Below are 21,215 nucleotides of genomic sequence, written 5' to 3' on the forward strand. Positions count from 1 at the left end.
CGTGTTCTCAGTCAACTTACCTGGTAAAATAACGGTAAAATAAAAAAATAAAAAAATAAAAAACACACACACACACACACACACACACACACGTTACAGACAAAGATACATGCACTTACACACTCACACAAACAACAAAGTTGCCAATGACATCCAGATATTTGAAAGCTAAGAATTCCCATTGGTTACTCACCAGGTTCGCTATCTGAAATTCAGTCAATGGGAAAAGCAACCTCTCAGTACTAGGACACCTCACCGGTCAGCCTGGAAAGAGGGTAATACAAGAGGGAAATCCTCCCTCTCTCAACCTGGAAAGAAACAGGGAAACAGTGAGCATTACAGCTGAAGATAAATAACATAAAATCGTGCTCAGGGATTTGGATAACAAATAGCATACACGTTGATCAAAAGTACCATAAACAAAAAAGAGTTTGTTTAATCAATCAATCATAGTATATGTTAGATTACATTTTTTACAGAACATTCAAGTGTGTGCCAGTGTGCCAGAGAATGCCTATCTTTTGGCAAAATCTTAACTTTCTGTAGCCTCTCAATTATATGTTGCCCAGACATACAGTGAATAAATCAAATCAAATCAATGCTTATTTGTCACATGCACATGGTTAGCAGTTGTTAATGCGAGTGTAGCGAAATGCTTGTGCTTCTAGTTCAGACCATGCAGTAATATCTAAGAAGTAATTAACAATTTCACAACAACTACCTTATACACACAAGTGTAAAGGAATGAATAAGAATACGTACATAAAAATATATATGGATCAACGACGGCCGAAAGGCATAGGCAAGATGCAGTAGATGGTATAGAGTACAGTATATACATTTGAGATGAGTGGTGTAAGGTATGGAAACATTATATAAAGTGGCATAGTTTAAAGTGACTAGTGATACATTTATTACATACAATTTTTTATTATTAAAGTGACTAGAGATTGAGTCAGTATGTTGGCAGCAGCCACTCAATGTTAGTGATGGCTGTTTAACAGTCTGATGGCCTTGAGATAAAAGCTGTTTTTCAGTCGCTCGGTCCCAGCTTTGATGCCGCTGTACTGACCTCGCCTTCTGGATGATAGCGGGGTGAACAGGCAGTGGCTCGGGTGGTTGTTGTCCTTGATGATCTTTTTGGCTTTCCTGTGACATTGGGTGGTGTAGGTGTCCTGGAGAGCAGGTAGTTTTCCCCCGGTGACGCGTTGTGCAGACCTCACTACCCTCTGGAGAGCCTTATGGTTGTGGGCGGAGCAGTTGCCGTACCAGGCAGTGATACAGCTCGACAGGATGCTCTCGATTGTGCATCTGTAAAAGTTTGTGAGTGTTTTTGGTGACAAGCAAAATTTCTTCAGCCTCCTGAGGTTGAAGAGGCACTGCTGCGCCTTCTTCACCACACTGTCTGTGTGGGTGGACCATTTCAGTTTGTCCGTGATGTGTACACCGAGGAACTTAAAACTTTCCACCTTCTCCACTACTGCCCGTCGATGTGGATAGGGGGGTGCACCCTTTGCTGTTCCCTGTCCATGATCATCTCCTTTGTTTTGTTGACGTTGAGTGTAAGGTTATTTTCCTGACACCACACTCCGAGGGCCCTCACCTCCTCCCTGTAGGCCGTCTCGTCGTTGTTGGTAATCAAGCCTACCACTGTAGTGTCGTCTGCAAACTTGATGATTGAGTTGGAGGCGTGCATGGCCACGCAGTCGTGGGTGAACAGGGAGTACAGGAGAGGGCTGAGAACGCACCCTTGTGGGGCCCCAGTGTTGAGGATCAGCGGGGTGGAGATGTTGTTTCCTAATCTCACCACCTGGGGGCGGCCCGTCAGGAAGTCCAGGACCCAGTTGCACAGGGCAGGGTCGAGACCCAGGGTCTTGAGCTTAATGACGAGTTTAGAGGGTACTATGTTGTTAAATGCTGAGCTGTAGTCGATGAACAGCCTTCTTACACAGGTATTCCTCTTGTCCAGGTGGGTTAGGACAGTGTGCAGTGTGATTGTGATTGCGTCGTCTGTGGACCTATTGGGGCGGTAAGCAAATTGGAGTGGGTCTAGGGTGTCAGGTAGGGTGGAGGTGATATGATCCTTGACTAGTTTCTCAAAGCACCTCATGATGACGGAGGTGAGTGCTACGGGGCGATAGTCATTTAGCTCAGTTACCTTAGCTTTCTTGGGAACTGGAACAATGGTGGCCCTCTTGATGCATGTGGGAACAGCAGACTGGGATAAGGGTGATTGAATATGTCCGTAAACACACCAGCCAGCTGGTCTGCACATGCTCTGAGGACCCGGCTATGAATGCCGTCTGGGCCGGCAGCCTTGCGAGGGTTAACGCGTTTAAATGTTTTACTCACGTTGGCTGCGGTGAAGGAGAGCCCGCAGGTTTTGGTAGCCGGCCGTGTCGTTGGCACTGTATTGACGTCAAAGCGAGCAAAGAAGTTGTTTAGTTTGTCTGGGAGCAGGGACATTGTGGTCCGCGATGGGGCTGATTTTCTTTTTGTAGTCCGTGATTGACTGTAGACCCTGCCACATACCTCTCGTGTCTGAGCCGTTGAGTTGCGACTCGGCTTTGTCTCTATACTGACGCTTAGCTTGTTTGATTGCCTTGCGGAGGGAATAGCTACACTGTTTGTATTTGGTCATGTTACCGGTCACCTTGCCCTGCTTAAAAGCAGTGGTTCGCACTTTCAGTTTTGCACGAATGCTGCCATCAATCCACGGTTTCTGGTTGGGGAAGGTTTTAATAGTAGCTGTGGATACAACATCACCGATGCACTTGCTAATAAACTCGCTCACCGAATCGGCGTATACATCAATGTTGTTGTCCGACGCTATGCGGAACATATCCCAGTCCACGTGATCAAAGCAATCTTGAAGCGTGGAATCAGATTGGTCGGACCAGCGTTGAACAGACCTGAGCATGGGCCGTTTCTTGTTTGAGTTTCTGTCAATAGGCTGGGAGCAACAAAATGGAGTCGTGGTCAGATTTTCCGAAAGGAGGGCAGGGCAGGGCTTTGTATGCGTCGCGGAAGTTAGAGTAACAATGGTCCAGGATTTTTTCCGCCCGGGTAGCGCCATCGATATGCTGATAAAAGCATATGTTAAAATAGCCTTGTTAAAATCACCAGCTACAATGAATGCAGCCTCCAGATATGTGGTTTCCAGTTTACATAGAGTCCAATGAAGTTCATCCAGGGCCATCGATGTGTCTGCTTGGGGGGATATATACGGCTGTGATTATAATCGAAGAGAATTCTCTTGGTAGATAATGCGGTCAACATTTGATTGTAAGGAATTCTAGGTCAGGTGAGCAAAAGGACTTGAGTTCCTGTATGTTGTTATGATCACACCACGCCTCGTTAATCATAAGGCATACCCCCCGCCCTTCTTCTTACCAGAGAGATGTTTGTTTCTGTCGGCGCGATGCGTGAAGAAACCAGGTGGCTGTACCGACTCCGATAGTGTCTCGAGTAAGCCACGTTTCCGTGAAACAAAGAACGTTACAATCTCTGATGTCTCTCTGGAAGGCAAACCTTGCTCAGATTTCGTCTACCTTGTTGTCAAGAGACTGGACATTGGCGAGTAGTAAACTCGGGAGCGGTGCGCGATGTGCTCGTCTACGATCCAATCCATTGTCCTGGATGGTGGTCCAAACAGAGGATCCGCTTCGGGAAAGTCGTATTCCTGGTCGTAATGTTGGTAAGGTGACGTTGCTCTTATATCCAATAGTTCCTCCCGGCTGTATGTAAATAAAACTTAAGATTTCCTGGGGTAACAATGTAAGTAATAATACATTAAAAAAACTAAATACTGCATAGTTTCCTGAGAACGCGACGTGAGGCGGCCATCTCTGTCGGCGCCGGATAAAGACAATCAATGAGAGTGAATGAGAGCTCATTAAAGACTTCGAGAGTGTCTCAGTCACACGGTACTACATTATAAGAGACAGAAGGAGGCTGAAAAGACTGGGGTATTTTAAGATGGAAGCAAGAGCAAAGAGAGTAAGTAACAGAACAAGTGTATTTTGTCCTTCGCCCATCCTTCTCTCCTCCTTGCTGTGTTTCCAGATGGCCATCTCATTCTTAGAGAGAACAGAGGACGTGACCTCTGTCAAAAGCTCAAGAAATGTCTGCCTTTGGGTAGACACATACTCACCTACACAACAGTCTCCATATTAGACACTGACAGCAGGGGCCTGAGGCATTAAAGTTACACACTGAGCCACACACACACACTCACGCACGCATCCAATCAAGCACACGCATGCACACCCACACACCCACACACTCTCAGATCCACATGAGGTCTCTGTCTATTCTTCTCCTCTCGTTGACTGTTAATAGCTGGAGTATTGCCATTGTTTGTCTGTTAACAGCAGCCCAGTATGGTAACAGCCCACTGATGTTGACATGACTGGGCCAGATTGGCCTATAATGGAATGGCTGCCGTAAAGCTCTATACGACCAGGGAGAATGGGAGGAAAACCTACTATACCCCAAACAGAGCCACACTGTCTGGGGGAGAGGAGGGGTGAAGTGAGATGAAAGAAGAGGAGGGGAGGGGTGAAGGGAGAGATGGTCATAGGTAGGGAGGGAAGGCCAGTGTTTCTTTACGTATTACAGAGATAAAACACTCGGGGAGATAGTAGAGATAGCACTTCCCACTAATCAAGCAATCCAGTCAATCAGTCTGACACTCTGACTCATCATCAATCAAGCAGGGTCTGGGCTGTACATATGGACACGAGCCAGTCAGAGACACGAATCAGAGAAAAAAAGAGAGTAAGAAGAGGAAAGAGAGAGCGAGTGAGAGAGGGAGAAAAGGAGAAAGAGAGAACAAGGGGAAGACGGGGGCAGAGAGAGAAAGAAGAGTAAGCAGAGGGAAAGGGAAATGGAGAGGGGGTAGAAAGAGAGAACGGGAGATGTAGAGCGAGAGTGGTGGCTCCAACAAGGCACAGCTGACAGTCTTAAAATAGACATTAAAATGTTTCTTTAAAAAGATTATGACTTCTTACTGCTAGCAGCAAAAACTGAAAAAATGACATTGCTGTTTAGAATTAATTGACTTCCTTGTGCGCAAAGAGAGATTGGATGTCGTCACGATAAGTGAACAGGGCAAAGAAGAGGATATAATATTTTTTTACGTTTCCAATGTACTGTACAAATCCAGAATAAAACTTCTCAAATGAGGGTTATAGTTTGGGAGCAGTGAGTGAGTTTGGTGTGTAGGCCTATTGAGTGGGTGTAGAGTGCGACCTGTGTGAGATGAGTGTTTTGGATGAGAAAGATACTGTACTGTATAGCCAAATGACCCTCATTAAAAGGGCATGCGTGCATGTGTGTGTGTCTGTATCCCTCGAAACATTCCATGCATGACTAGTCAAAACACACACTGCCCTTAAGAACAATCCAATTATAACCTCACGGGATATTGTTCTCTCTTCAGGAACGACCGCAGAGATAATGAAGGTAATGTAGAACAGTAATCTCTCTCTGCTCCATTACACTCATGTCCCCCAAAGTAGCACAGTGCTACATTAGCTTAGCATACAGAGCAACGGTAGCCATTTCCCACAGCCGCCACTTTAGCTTAGCGCACATCACATCTCCCACTGTCAATGCAGTTAGCAGTTAGTGACGCAACAACACCCGCACCAGTATGCTAGCAATCTAGGGTTGCTACATTGGGCTTCCCAATGGGAGATTGTTGAATATCTGGATGAAGTTGAAGAGGATTTTCATGATGAGCTCGGTCCAACTTGACAACCCTATAAAACTACAGCTGCATTCAACACATCGTCACCGATCCACCCCACTCTCTGGAGATGGTGTCAAGTGTGAATCAATGCTAGCCTCTGAACGCACCACTAAGGGAACAGCAGCAGACAAAAGGCTAGGACACACACACGAGCGCAAGTACACATGCGCAGACAGACACACACATATACAAACACACACTGGAGTTTGGTGTATATGGCGATAACATGTGTGACTTTCACCAAACTGGCAGTCAGGGTATCAGATGGTGTTAAAAGGGGAGGGTTCACACACACACACTCTCTTCCCACATTCATACACAACCTGACTGAATCCCATCCCCTTGTGTTTCCAGTGTGTGTGTGTGTATTAACCCTATCTCAAAACCTGAGCCCTAACCCGCCAGAATGAATGCCTAAACTTAAAATGTCCATAAAACGTCACATTTCGAAAGGGAGACTGAGTTCCTGTTGGTCACACACAAACACTCTACGATGTGAACATGTATTCAAAGAACCTGGGTTTGACATTTACCAGAGAATTCGCTTGAAGTCGCCCCCTCCCTCCACTAATTGCATTAGGCTAAAATTCTCTTTCTCTCTCTCATCAAGAGAGCATCCCTGATCATCCCTATTGCCACTGATCTGGCAGACTAACTTTTGATTTTTGCTTTTGATACTTAATTACATTACTTTTACTTGGTGACTTTCACTTTTACTTCAGTAATTTTCTAATTTTCTAATTTTCTTTTACTCAAGTATGACAATTGGGTGCTTTTTCTACCACTGCATGTTTCCTTCTCCCTGCACCTGCTTTTCCCCCTGTCTTTTATCATTTTAGTGTGCGTCCCAGAACAAACAAGCACAAGCAATTTACTTTTACTTCCTTTCACCTCCACCCGTGAGCGAGTGACTGAGTGTGTGTGTTTGTCTGTTCTCTTCAGGCCCTCCCCTGTAACAAGGCAAATATTATTTATAACTTAACCAATTTCAAATGGGAACAAATGAGTCATAGTGGGCAGAACAAGCAAGGAGGTGGGCATAGCCGAATTGCGTGTGAGCAATAACTCAATTCGCCTTCGCACTCCTTCAATACTACACCATTTTTTTTTTAAAGTTGGCCAAAGGGTAAAGTTTACAAAACTTACTCCACTCTGTTCGTAACATATTCTAGTTTTGGGAACAGAAAACTGTATTGGGATCAAACGTTTCTTTGATGAGAAAATCTGCAGAATGTCGGCCAAAATCCATCTCGTTCCATCTTCTCCCACTGCCGGCCACTGGGCTTCCTCTCACTACCATATTTGGTAGTGAGTAGAAAAGCCAAGCAGAGGCTTCACATTTATACATCCGGTGAAATATCTGTCTCATTGTTCTATCTGTGACCAAAGTGTAATGTAAACAAGGAGTATAACACACAGGAAGAGCTTTTACCATGTAATAACCATGAACACCGGTAACTTGTAGTCTGGATAGAAGTAGGTGAGAGGCCTTATCTGTTCACTGCACTACCAGACACCCACAACATACCCCAGTCACACATGGGCTTACCTTGCTATAGCCATATAAATATAGACCACATACACAGAGGGTATAAAAGGGAACAGAGGCAGAGAAGTGTAGAAGCGGATGAGTGTACCTACCACACACTATGGCCATGACTATACCCACACATGCATGCAAGTTTTTTTTAGACCAGGTTAAAAGTGCATATGAAACCAATCACATCATCAATATTAACACTAACCATAGGGAGAGAGATGGTTCTGGGGCTCTGTTCACAAATACGAAGAGACCCCACAGAGCAACACAATTAGACCAAACCAAATCATGAGAAAACAAAAAGATACTTGACATTGGAAATAATTATTAAAAAACAGAGCAAACTAGAATGCTATTTGGCCCTAAACAAGAGAGTAAACATTGGCAGAATACCTGACCACTGTGACTGACCCAAAATTAAGGAAAGCTTTGACTATGTAAAGACTAAGTGAGCGTAGCCTTGCTATTGAGAGAGCATAGCATAGCCTTGATACTGGCTCTCAAGAGAAGACAGGCTATGTGCACACTGCCCACAAAATAGAGGTGTAAAACTGAGCTGCACTTCCTAATCTCCCGCCAAATGTATGACCATATTAGATTGACATATTTCTTTCAGATCTTTTGAAAACAAATCAAATTCTGATAAACTCCCATATCTATTGGGTGAAATACCACAGTGTGCCATCACAACAGCAAGATTTGTGACGTATGTTTGAAACCTGACAGTGTTTTTATATACTTCTATTTTATTTTGGCTCCTGCAGCTCTGTTGGGCTTAGTTGCTCTGAGCACTGCTGTCTGTCCTGAGATCCTGCCTGATTCAGCATAGGGGGAGAGACACGAAAGCCCAGCTACTGGGGAATCCACGCCCGCCTACGTTTTATTTTTCTTCCACCCCATTTGCCGGACGCCACTCTGGCCTGGTGGAAGTTTTGCCACCGTGTCGGCTCTCCACAGCCGACTGGCCGGTGCTCAGCAGGGTTCCATCCCCGATTGGGTCTCGCCCTTCCCTGGAGAAGGAGCTGTTCTCGACCCAACCAACCAGCCATGGAGGTACGTCACTCGCCGTGGAAGTCGAAGAAAGCATCCTCTGGCAATGGAGGTCTCCATGGAGATGTTGAACCCAGATCTGACATAGACCAGAAACAGCTTTGCCGCCCTGGGTCCAGAGGTTCCGGCGCCTTCTTCCTTGGGGGCTTCCCATTCAAGATCAGATCCGGAGGTGCCTGCGTCTACGTCCTCGGTTCTGTCTCCCTCTCCGGTGGCTTCAACCTCGGGTTCAGATCCTCGGAGCTCCCAGCCTCATCAGACCGTGAGGCTACCTGAGACACAGGCCCATTCAACATCACCAGCTGTCATCATAGGCAGCTCTATGGTGAGAAACATCTCGGTTCCCTGTGCTACCCAGGAGCACGAGTACAGGACATAACAAGGCTGCTTCTGACTGTTCTACGACAGATGCCAGGAGCTGAAACTGCCGTAGTCCATGTGGGGTCAAACAACAGCAGGAGGGCTAACTCTGAACATTTGAAAAAGGATTTTAAAGAACTGATTTTAGCATTCAAAGTACCCAGTAACCAGTGCCTGCAACCTGGTTCAGCTTGTCAGTCAACCTACCAGGGTAGTTGGTAACAGCACAGGAATGAAATCATCAACATGTATTGATCCCATCTTTACTAATGCTGCAGAAATTTGCTTTAAAGCAGTATTCAAATATATAGGATGTAGGGATCACAATATAATAGGCATATCTAGGAAAACTAAAGATCCAAAGGCTGGGCCTAATATAGTGAGTATATAAGAGGTCATACAATAATTTTTGTGGTGATTCATATGTTGATGATGTAAATAATATTTGCTGGTCTGTGGTGTGCAATGAGGAGCAACCAGATGCTGCACTTGACACATTTATGAAATTGCTTATTCCAGTTACTAATAAGCACGCACCCATTAAGCAAATGACTGTAAAAACTGTTAAATCCCCTTGGATTGATGAGGAATTGAAAAATTGTGTGGTTGAGAGGGATGAGGCAAAAGGTTTGGCAAGTAAGACTGGTAGCCCAACTGATTGGCAAACATATTGAAAATTAAGAAATCATGTGAATAAACTAAAGAAAAATAAACTATACTATGAAACAAAGATAAATTATATAAAGAATGATAGTAAAAAGCTTTGGGGCACTCAAATAAATAAAGCCAACTCGGCTCCATCATTTATTGAATCAGATGGCTCATTCATCACAAAGCCCACTGATATTGCCAACTACTTTAATTACTTTTCCATTGGCAAAATAAGTAAACTTAGGGATGACATGCCAGCAACAAATGCTGACATTACACATCCAAGTATATCGGATCAAATTATGAAAGACAAAAATATTGCTTTTGAATTCCGTAAAGTCAGTGTGGAAGAGGTGAACAATTATTGTTGTCTATCAACAATGACAAGCCACCGGGGTCTGACAATCTGGATGGAACATTACTGAGGATAATAGCAGACAATATTGCCACATCTTCAATTTAAGCCTACTAGAAAGTGTGTGCCCTCAAGTCTGGAGGGAGGATAAAGTCATTCCGCTACCCAAGAATAGTAAAGCCCCCTTTACTGGCTCAAATAGCCGACCAATCAGTCTGAACCACTGGCACACAGTTCAGACACCCATGCATACCCCACAAGATATGCCACCAGAGGTCTCTTCACAGTCCACAAGTCCAGAACAGACTATGGGAGGCGCACAGTACTACATAGAGCCATGACTACATGGAACTCTATTCCAGATCAGGTAACTGATGCAAGCAGTAAAATTAGATTTAAAAAACAGAAAAAAAAACGTTATGGAACAGCGGGGACTGTGAAGCAACACAAACAGAGGCACAGACACATGCATACACACACACACACACACACACTAACATACGCAATATACACACACACACATGGATTTAGTACTGTAGATATGTGGCAGTGGTGGAGTAGGGGCCTGTTGTGAAATCTGTGAATGTTTTGTAATGTTTTTAAAACTGTATAAACTGCCTTAATTTTGCTGGACCCCAGGAAGAGTAGCTGCTGCCTACAAATACAAAAAGGGCAGCCAGTGAAGAACAAACACCATATTTATTTTTTCCACCTTTTGTACGTTAACTATTTGCACATCGTTACAACACTGTATATAGCTATAATATGACGTTTGGAATGTCTCTATTCCTTCGGAACTTTTGTGTGTAATGTTTACTGTTTATTTGTCATTGTATATTTCACTTTTGTTCATTATCGATTTCACATGCTTTGTCTATGTAAACATATGTTTCCCATGCCAATAAAGCCCTTTGGATTGAATTGAATGAGAGAGCGGCAAAGAGAGGAAAGTTCATGTCTTTAAGCCTTACCTTGCCTCTCCATCCCATCCTTTGTCTCTCCTCCCCTTTCTTCCTGCCTCACTCTGCCTCTCTCTCACTCTGCCTCTCTCTCACATCTTACCTCCCCTCACTCTACGTCACCCTGCATCCCTTCATGTGTACCCCTGCCTATGTTCTTCTCTGTTTTGCTCTTTGCACAGAATGTCAGTCCAAATAGGGACTATAGAGACAACCAAGCATACAACCTCAGTCATCACATCTACACACACACACACACACACACACACACACACACACACACACACACACACACACACACACACACACACACACACACACACACACACACGCAGAAAGCAGCTGCTCCCCCTGACCTTCCTGAAATATTTAACTGTTTCTCGTTCCTCAATTCAGCTTTTGACTTTGTCCTGACTCGGCATCCCCCGCCTGGCCTGTGTAGTCAAAGAAGAATTTCCCTGTGGCTGCTCTCTTCAGCCACGCTGCCATCCTTCATGCCACTTCAGGAAAATGGCATTAAAATCGTATTTGGGGTTCACAGGAGAGAGAGAGGGAGGGTGATGAAGAGAGAAAGAAAGGGAAAAAGAGAGAATAGGGACAAAATAAGAGAATCACAGGGAGGGAGAGGGAGAGATTAGGGAGGGAGAAAAGAAATCACAAGCAGTCCGGCAGTGAACAGACTTTTACAAACTCATGGGCAAGAGGGGCAGACAAATATCTTCGGGTGTGGTGGAATGGGATGAGGTTGGATGATGCTGCACGACTAGCGGTCGGTGCCGTTTAAGATGAGGGAGGATGATTTAAAAAAAATTATATGAGCATGGCCTTAATTCTATCACAACATATTGGATGAATGTCATTCATATTCCATTCACCCAGCTCAATGTAACATTGATAGGTTTAGGCTACTACGTGATAGTCAAATTTTCCCTGTACCCATTATGAATTAAAAGTTGAAAAAGTAGGTGCACAGGTAGAGACAATTTTGAGTAATCAATACCGCCATTCAATACCGCCTTGCACACTCTTGCCTGCATCTAGCTGAAAGCAGTTTAGCAGTTACACCGGCGGGCCCCGGTGGCAATAAATTAATAAAACCAAAAGCTTACCTTGACTTGGAAGAGTTCTAATGTTGGATAGCCATAGCTAGCTAACATAGCATCCCTCTCTGTCTGAGTAGGCTAAAATAGCAAGCTGCATTTGCTAGCTAAGTAAAAAAAAATCTAAGTAAACTCTCCTTAATTTTGGAAGGAATGTATTTGTTCAAAACTGTTCAACTATTGTCTTTCTCTCTCTTTGAGTGAACTACTCACCACATGTGATGCACTGCAGTGCTAGCTAGCTGTAGCTTATGCTTTCAGTACATTCCTGATCCTTTGATTAGGTGGACAACAAGTCAGTTCATGCTGCAAGAGCTCTGATAGGTTGTAGGACGTTATAATTACTGTGTAAGTCTATGGAAGGGGTTGAGAACCATGAGCCTCCTAGGTTTTCTATTGAAGTCAATGTACACAGAGGACAGAAGCTAAATGTCCTCCGGCTTCACCATGGTGCTACCCTACAGAGTGCTGCTGAGGCAACTGTAGACCTTCATTGTAAAACAGTGTGTTTTAGTCAATTATTTGGTGACGTGAAAACATTTAGTATAGCTTTATCTAAAAAATAATAACTTGAACTATTTCAATTTTTATGAAACTCACTGAAATTCCCTTCCTCCTCTGAGGAGCCTCCACTGTGCTGCACCAAAATATAGTCCTGAATTATTTGTTATTTATTCATTTACCCTTATAGAATCTCTGCTGAGGAGGCTTTTTGCCATTGGGGGTTTTCTGTTTGAGAGTGCTGGAATCTAAACTTACAGTGCATTCGGAAAGTATTCAGAAATGTTCACATTTTCCACATTTTGTTACGTTACAGACTTATTCTAAAATGGATTAAAAACTATTTAAAATCCTCAATCTACACACAATACCCCATAATGACAAAGCGAAATCAGGTTTCTGGAAGTTTTAGCAAATTTATTTAATAAAAGGAAAAAAAGTATTCAGACCCTTTGCTATGAGACTCAAAATTAAGCTCAGGTGCATCCTGAATCCATTGATCACCCTTTGCTATGAGACTCTACAACTTGATTGGAGTCCACCTGTGGTAAATTCAATTGACTGGACATGGTTTTAAAAGGCACACACCTGTCTATGTTAAGTCCCACAGTTTACAGTGCATGTCAGAGCAAAAACCAAGCCATGAGGTTGAAGGAATTGTCAGAGGTTTGGAACCACCAAGACTCTTCCTAGAGCTGGCCGCCCAGCCAAACTGAGCAATCGGGGGAGAATGGCCTTGGTCAGGGAGGTGACCAAGACCCCGAAGGTCCCTCTGACAGAACTCCAGAGTTTCTCTGTGGAGATGGGATAACCTTCCAGAAGGACAACCATCTCTGCAGTACTCGATCAATCAGGCCTTTATGGTAGAGTGGCCAGGCTGAAGCCACTCCTCAGTAAAAGGCACATGACAGCCCGCTTGGAGTTTGCGAAAAAGGCACCTAAAGGACTCTCAGACCATGAGAAACTTCATTATCTGGTCGGATGAAACCAAGAATGAACTCTTTGGCCTAAATGCCAAGCGTCACGTCTGGAAGAAACCTGGCACCATCCCTACGGTGAAGCATGGTGGCAGCATCATACTGTGGGGATGTTTTTCAGCGGCAGGGACTGGGAGACTAGTCAGGATCAAGGGAAAGATGAACGGAGAAAAGTACAGAGATATCCTTGATGAAAGCCTGCGCTAGAGCGCTCAGGACCTCAGACTGGGTTGAAGGTTCACCTTCAATACAGGACAACGACCCTAAGCACACAGCCAAGACAACGCAGGAGCGGCTTGGGACAAGTCTCTGAATGTCCTTGAGTGGCCCAGCCAGAGCTAACATCTCTGGAGAGACCTGAAAATAGCTGTGCAGCGACGTTCGCCATCCAACCTGACAGTTCTTGAGAGGATCTGCAGAGAAGAATGAGAGAGACTCTCCAAATACAGGTGTGCCAAGCTTGTAACGTCATATCCAAGAAGACTCGAGACTGTAGTTGCTGCCAAAGGTGCTTCAATGAAGTACTGAGTAAAGGGTCTGAATACTTATGTAAATGTTATATTTCAGTTTTTTATCATTAATACATTCGCAAAAATGTCTAAAAATCTGTTTTTGCTTTGTCATTATGGGGTATTGTGTGTAGATTGATGATGAAAAAATATATATATTTATACACATTTTAGAACAAGGCTGTAACATAAGAAAATGTGGGAAAAGTCAAGGGGTCTGAATACTTTCCAAATGCACGGTAGATGGGCTTCACATACAGAGACAGAAGGGCCCTGTTTCGCTCAGTCGGATGCATTCTCCAGTGAGATACATTCAGCCCTATGCGAACTGAATGGAACTTATGAAGCACAGAGACAAAAGATACATCTATTTTTTAGCAATATATCAATTTTTGAGCCCCAAAGTTTAATTTCGCCAGTAATCCAAGACTTGGTCAACACCGAGTACACATGTATCTGACACCAATGTACAAATTTATCGGTGATATTGACTCGGTCTCGGATAGTGAGGACTCGTAATTTCTCCAGAGACCAGCTGAGTAAAAAACTCATAATTATCAGCTTCCATTCTGTCAGCGCATAAAACCGCTTCACCAGTCCAAATATATACACTCCTTTCTTTAAACATTAGTACCTTAACAGCCTTATCTATTATAGACATGTTTGCGCAGTGGCGAACCTATAGGCCTTCAGAGTGTGACAGGTTTGTGATTCTGAAAGGACAGAAACCGCAATACCAGCGCACTCATGTAGGAGAGCATGTAGGAGAGTGCACTTTTTGTAAAACACAAAGGCCAGTGTTCCAGCACAATATCATCTTCAGGGAGCAAGAATGTGCCGCTCTGAACTGGTTCTGGCATGGAGCAGCTCACAGAAGAATGACATCGGTAGCCGGTAGGGTAGAAAATACGTTTCAATTGAAGATATCTACCAGCAGGGGCACAACTTTCACTGGGACATGTCCCCCCCACATTCTGAAATTGCATTTTTGCCCCCTCCAGTTTACAAAACGAGGCAATGGTGTGCTTTAGGACCATGCGGATGCCTCTGAGCGGTCAGATAGTCAGAAAAACACTTCAAACAGCCTGAAAAAAAAAAAGCTTCTAAAACCAAAGTTTTGCCCCTGTCTACCATTAAATACTAACTAAGGCAATAATGGGTACGCAAACCAGTTATTGAAAAAATGTAGTCTGAAGTGTTGTTTACTAGGCTATTTGTGATGTGCAATTGTCGTCATGCACTATTTGCATCAGGGGCGTACACATGGATGGGGCCTGGGTGGACACAAGCCCACCCAATCAGATTGATGTGTTTTAAGCATTGTTGTGGACTTAATACATCTAATTCTGTAATTAGATTCTGTAATTTCGTCTATAAAAAAAAGGTGTGATTTTGAGAGTGGAAATCTGAAAAATCTATAGGAAAACAGGATTCTTTACACAGGGTGCCTTTGCTTCATTGGGTGGGCCGTTTAGGAACTTTTTGGCAAAATTAGAGTATACTGACTTCTCCAGGCACCTCTACACCATTGCACAGGGCCGATGGAAAGACAGCAGTCACACACAGTATGATGTTAAAGGATAAGCAGTCCATAAACTCGGACATAATAAGCCAGTAGGTCCCAATCATAAGAATACAAAAACACAACCATTAAGCATTTCCCAATTGAAATGTACAACTATTACTTCCCATTGCAAAAAACATTTCACATTCAGCACACAAAGTAACCTGTGATCTAAAGTTTAATGTGTAAGTGACAGCGTTTTAACTACTTTGCAGATATGAAAAATCTGACACTCATAAAATCAGTCAAAAGTATCAAATACCCAAATATGTTATGTTACAAAACCAACTTCGTAATATGTAAAAAAAAGTTATATTTGACTCAACATTCCATGATTTTCATTTAATTTAATTTTTATTTCACCTTTTATTTAACCAGGTAAGCTAGTTGAGAACAAGTTCCCATTTACAACTGCAACCTGGCCAAGATAAAGCAAAGCAGTGCGACACAAACAAGAACACAGAGTTACACATGGAATAAACAAGCATACAGTCAAAAACACAATAGAAAAAAAGAAAGTCTATATACAGTGTGTGCAAATGGCGGGAGGAGGTAAGGCAATAAATAGGCCATAGTAGGGAAGTAATTCAAGTTTAGCATATTAACACTGAAGTGATAGATGAGCAGATGATGACGTGCAAGTAGAAATACTGGTGTGCAAAAGAGCAGAAGAGTAAATAAAAACAATATGGGGATGAGGTAGGTAGATTGGGTTGGCTATTTACAGATGGGCTATGTACAGCTGCAACGATCGGTTAGCTGCTCAGATAGCTGATGTTTAAAGTTAGTGAGGGAAATATAAGTCTCCAGCTTCAGTGATTTTTGCAATTCGTTCCAGTCATTGGCAGCAGAGAACTGGAAGGAAAGGCGGCCAAACGAGGTGTTGGCTTTGGGGACGACCAGTGAGATATACCTGCTGGAGCGCGTGCTACGGGTGGGTGTTGTTATCGTGACCAGTGAGCTGAGATAAGGCGGAGCTTTACCTAGCAAAGACTTATAGATGACCTGGAGCCAGTGCGTCTGGCGACGAGTATGTAGCGAGGGCCGACTAGAGCATACAGGTCGCAGTGGTGGGTGGTATAAGGGGCTTTGGTGACAAAACGGATGGCACTGTGATAGACTGCATCCAGTTTGCTGAGTAGAGTATTGGAAGCTATTTTGTAAATGACATCGCCGAGGTCGAGGATCGGTAGGATAGTCAGTTTTACAAGGGTATGTTTGGAGGCGTGAGTGAAGGAGGCTTTGCTGCGAAATAGGACGCAAATTCTAGATTTAATTTTGGATTGGAGATGTTTAATATGAGTCTGGAAGGAGAGTTTACAGTCTAGCCAGACACCTAGGTATTTGTAGTTGTCGAAATATTCTAGGTCAGAACGGTCCAGAGTAGTGATGCTAGTCGGGCGGGCAGGTGCGGGCAGCGAACGGTTGAAAAGCATGCATTTAGTTTTACTAGCCTTTAAGAGCAGTTGGAGGCCACAGAAGGAGTGTTGTATGGCATTGAAGCTCGTTTGGAGATTAGTTAACACAGTGTCCAAAGAGGGGCCAGATGTATACAGAATGGTATCGTCTGCGTAGAGGTGGATCAGGGAATCACCCGCAGCAAGAGCAACATCGTTGATATATACAGAGAAAAGAGTTGGCCTGAGAATTGAACCCTGTGGTACCCTCATAGAGACTGCCAGAGGTCCGGACAACAGGCCCTCCGATTGATGTACACTAATGCCCTGGATACATTAATACGTGGTAAATTGCCACGTGCTGCTCTTGTATGGTCTGGTTATTAAATGGGTAAACAGTTTAATCCATTCTCCATTTCATGAATTTATTCACAGGTAAATAATAATATGCTCTAAACTGCTCTGGTGATAAACAAACTTTGCTGCCCTGTTTCCATTCGTCCACAAGGCTGGGAGACCCTATTCAAGTAAGTAAATACATTTTGAAATGTAAAAAAAACTATGTATTATTAACTTACTAGCTACAGTGCAGGCTAATTCAAATGAGCTGCTAACTTAGCTAGGTAGCTATCTAGCCAACTTTACATACTGTATAGCTAGCTAGCTAAGTGAATTAAATATCACCAGCTACCTAACTTCATATTAGCTAGCTATTGCATTTGTAGATAGCTAGCTCACAGCCATGGAGGAGGGTGAAACGATAGCAGCCCCAACTGTCAAAGTGAGAGTGTAGGCTATTCTGGATAGGGCTGGTACTTTATGTAGTTCCAGTCCCTAGAAGTGAGGACAGAGATACTAGTAACATAATATAAGTGCTGTCTATTTTGAGTATAATGAAGTCTGTTTCTTGTGATGTTTCCTGTACTCAGATACAGAAAGTCTGTCTGCAGATGAAGAGGTCCCAATGAAGTGCAGTGGTTCTCAGTCCTGGTCCTGGGGACTCAAAGGGGTGCACATTTTTGTTTTAGCACTTCACAGCTGATTCAAATGATCAACTCATCATCAAGCTTCAAGTGGAATTTACTGTATGTATTCATTTGTGATACTATCCTTGATATGATCCTGCTGTTGTCACATGCTTCGCATGCACATGTGTGCACATACGTCTAGCTATCCGACGTTATCACGATCTGTTACAAGAGATATTATACTTCAGTAATCCACAACGAACTGATGGAAAAGTCAAAAAATGACATTATCTTCCATATTCCTACAGATACCTTGCAACTGGAGATTCCTTCAAAACGAGGGCACTGCAAGGTTGGGTGACCAGGGCCATCTGGGACTGCCTCCTGGAGGAATTCAGGTGTGTGAAAGCTACCTGTGTCCTGCATATCTTCATTAGGATGGACAGAAGGACCAGGAGGGGATCTGCAGCTCGCCGCCATGTGCCAGAGGAGAGGTCTGCTGCTCTGCAGGATGTTTCAAGTATCGGGGCTAACATCGCAGCACGGGACGCAATCCATGTGCAGGAGATGTTCACCTCCTACTTCTTCGAAGAGGGTGCTGTACCCTGGCAACACCATAGACTACACTATACACAACCAACGTCTATCTTTTTTAAGAGCTACCCACATTGCAATATTGCTACCCACAGTTTTTCAATTCCCAGTTTCTCTCCCTTTGATTTCTACTTACAGGCTTTTTTAAGAGTCACCCATATTGAAAAAATGTAGAACAATTAGACATCAATCTGATTGATAGATTATGTTTTGCAGTAAGCAGGCTCAAGTGTATTACTGTGGCTCCTTCCACCTTCAAACAATAGGCAAGAGGGCCAACCATGGAGAATAGTAAGACACTTCATTATTTCTATAACTACGTGATATTGTTTGTCCTCGTGTGTCTGTGTATGTTTTTCAGTATAAAGTACTCTGCAGCCACTTAGTGTGGACACCGGGTAAGGCCACACACACAGATTCCTGTTGAACACTGTCTCTTTAACTACCTGATTTTCTTAATAACAGTCTCCCCCTTCACTTTATCCCTCTCCCCTCTTCTCCCTAAATCCTCTAGGTTATATCAGCTGTGTCGGTGAACCATTCCCGCATCTGAACTGGCTACATAGAGAGCACAGCATGATCAGAGGTGAGAGGTCACTTGGTCGGGTCAACAGGAAGTCTTATTCAAGAGATGCTTTACATTGAAATACAGATAGAGATGGAGTAGTCCAAGAGTTAATGATCCAAGGTCAGTTTTGTATTTCACCCCCTGATGATTAAGATGAATGACAGTGCTAGAATTTAAAAAAACGCAAGGCTTAATCATGCTGTCTCTCTCCATCTGTCTCTTGTCTGCAGGTATGTTTTTATGTGAGAGAGGATGCCAAACTCAGACCCGTCATCGCACCTCCTCCGCTCTTAAGATAACCTTCGGGCCACCAGGGAGCCCAAGGCTGGTTAGGAGTCACAGCTAGAGATACTATTATGTAATTGTGATGAACTGAGAGAATATTAAGTTTAGTAGCACTGTAATTCATTAATCATATGCTGTCTTCCCTGCTCCTCTGTTCTTACCTCTTTCCCTTTGTATTTTACACTCCCTCACACCTCTCTTCCCACCTCTTTCTTCCTCCATTTTTATAATGGACACCAGATGTGCATTGAAGTACAGATTGAACTTATATTTATAATATAATTATACAATTATAATATTTATAATGCATGCATTATGCATTTATAACACTTGGATAATGAACTTCTTTCAATAAAGCTGTTCACATTCTCTACTGGTTGAAATTAACTTCTTTGGGATAGGAGGGCGCTGTTTTCACTTTGTAAAAAATCGTTCCCAAATTAAACTGCCTCGTACTCAATTCTTGCTCGTACAATATGCATATTATTATTACTATTGGATAGAAAACACTCTCAAGTTTCTAAAACCGTTTGAATTATATCTGTGAGTAAAACAGAACTCATTTTGCAGCAAACTTCCAAAAGGAAGTGAAAAATCTGAAATCGAGGCTCTGTTCCAGGGCCTTCCTATTAATTTGCTTGAAATCTATGGATATACATGCACTTCATACGCCTTCCACTAGATGTCAACAGGCAGTGAGAGGTGAAATGGGGTGTATAGCTTGATCTGAGGTCAAACGAGAGCTCTTGGAATGACATGACCCCAAATTTCCTTTGTTCAGCAAGGCGCGGGAAGGACATCAGCATTGGCTTCTGAAAAGCTTTCGTTATAGACGGCTAATATCTCCGGCTTTGATTTTATTTGATAAATCTGATAATATCATCGTAAAGTATGTTTTTTCAATATAGTTTTATGAGATTATTGAAAGTTTATCGGGAGTTTGGGCTTTTTCCGTTCTCTGCGTTTGGTGACGATGGACAGCTTCGCGCCACTTGGCTAGCTTTGGTTGCTAATTCGACAGGATAAGAGGACATTCTAAAACCAAACAACGATTGTTCTGGACAAAGGACCCCTTGTACAAGATTCTGATGGAAGCTCAGCAAAAGTAGGAACCATTTATGATGTTATTTCGTATTTCTGTGGAAAATGTTTAGTATTATTTTCCGCCCTCATTGCAGGCGCTGTCTCGCTATAACGTAAGCTGTATGTCGTACTAAAGTTATTTTTGAATTCTAACACGGCGATTGCATTAAGAACTAGTGTATCTTTCATTTGCTATCCAACATGTATTTTTTAGTAAAGTTTATGATGAGTTATTTGGTCAGATTAGGTGAGTGTCAGAAATATATCCGGAGATTCTGGGAAAAAGTTGCTACGTTTTCACAATGTATAACCACGGATTTCAGCTCTAAATATCCACATTTCCGAACAAACCATATATGTATTGTGTAATATGATGTTATAGGACTGTCATCTGATGAAGATTGTGAAGGTTAGTGAATAAATTTATATCTTTTGCTGGTCTTTTCGCTATCGCTACCTTTGCGTTGAATGAATGCGGTTGTGTGGTTGTAAATCTATAGATGGGTTAACGTCACAGAAACGATGTGCACGCTTCAATGGGGCAGAAGTCTGTGAGTTGATGTGGTTCTGGGCGGCCAGATGGCTACTAGGGCGGAAAATTGCAAAATTATGTCATAATGCTATTATTGCGTCAAATGGTTGTTTTATGCAACAGAATAAGGGGTTGTTAGAACGCTCATCTGTGTGTGTTCTACTAAGGATGGGCCTCTGGGAGATAACACTGACAGGAGATTTATGCTGTCTTTTGGGTGATAAAACCTAAAGAGACCGCATCCCAGAGTTAATGTTGCTGTTCTATATGGTACCAGGGAGAGATGACCCCAGGGTCAAACCCTGGTCTGTGCAATGAAAGATAACTGTTGACACAGCAGGCACTGTCTGCTGTGAATTATAAGTGTCTTTCATACAAATCTTAACCTTGTGACCCATTCTATACATCTGTTGCTCGTCATGTAGGTTGAAAGGGGTGTATCTTGGCTATAAAATCCCTCTGTACTT

At 43.1% G+C, this 21,215-nt stretch overlaps 1 protein-coding gene across 3 annotated transcripts in view; it reads right to left on the reverse strand.

Moving 5' to 3' along the window:
- The window catches only part of LOC139575066 (xylosyl- and glucuronyltransferase LARGE2s), a 232,745-nt gene that overhangs the window by 43,161 nt on the left and 168,369 nt on the right, over nucleotides 1-21,215 (reverse strand). For all 3 annotated transcript variants that reach the window (XM_071400041.1, XM_071400040.1, XM_071400042.1), the window contains one exon: nucleotides 194-308. The gene's annotated coding sequence lies outside the window, so the exon portion shown is untranslated. The remainder of the gene's footprint in view (nucleotides 1-193; nucleotides 309-21,215) is intronic.

Source organism: Salvelinus alpinus, chromosome 5 (assembly GCF_045679555.1).
Source record: "Salvelinus alpinus chromosome 5, SLU_Salpinus.1, whole genome shotgun sequence".
Taxonomy (NCBI): domain Eukaryota; kingdom Metazoa; phylum Chordata; class Actinopteri; order Salmoniformes; family Salmonidae; genus Salvelinus; species Salvelinus alpinus.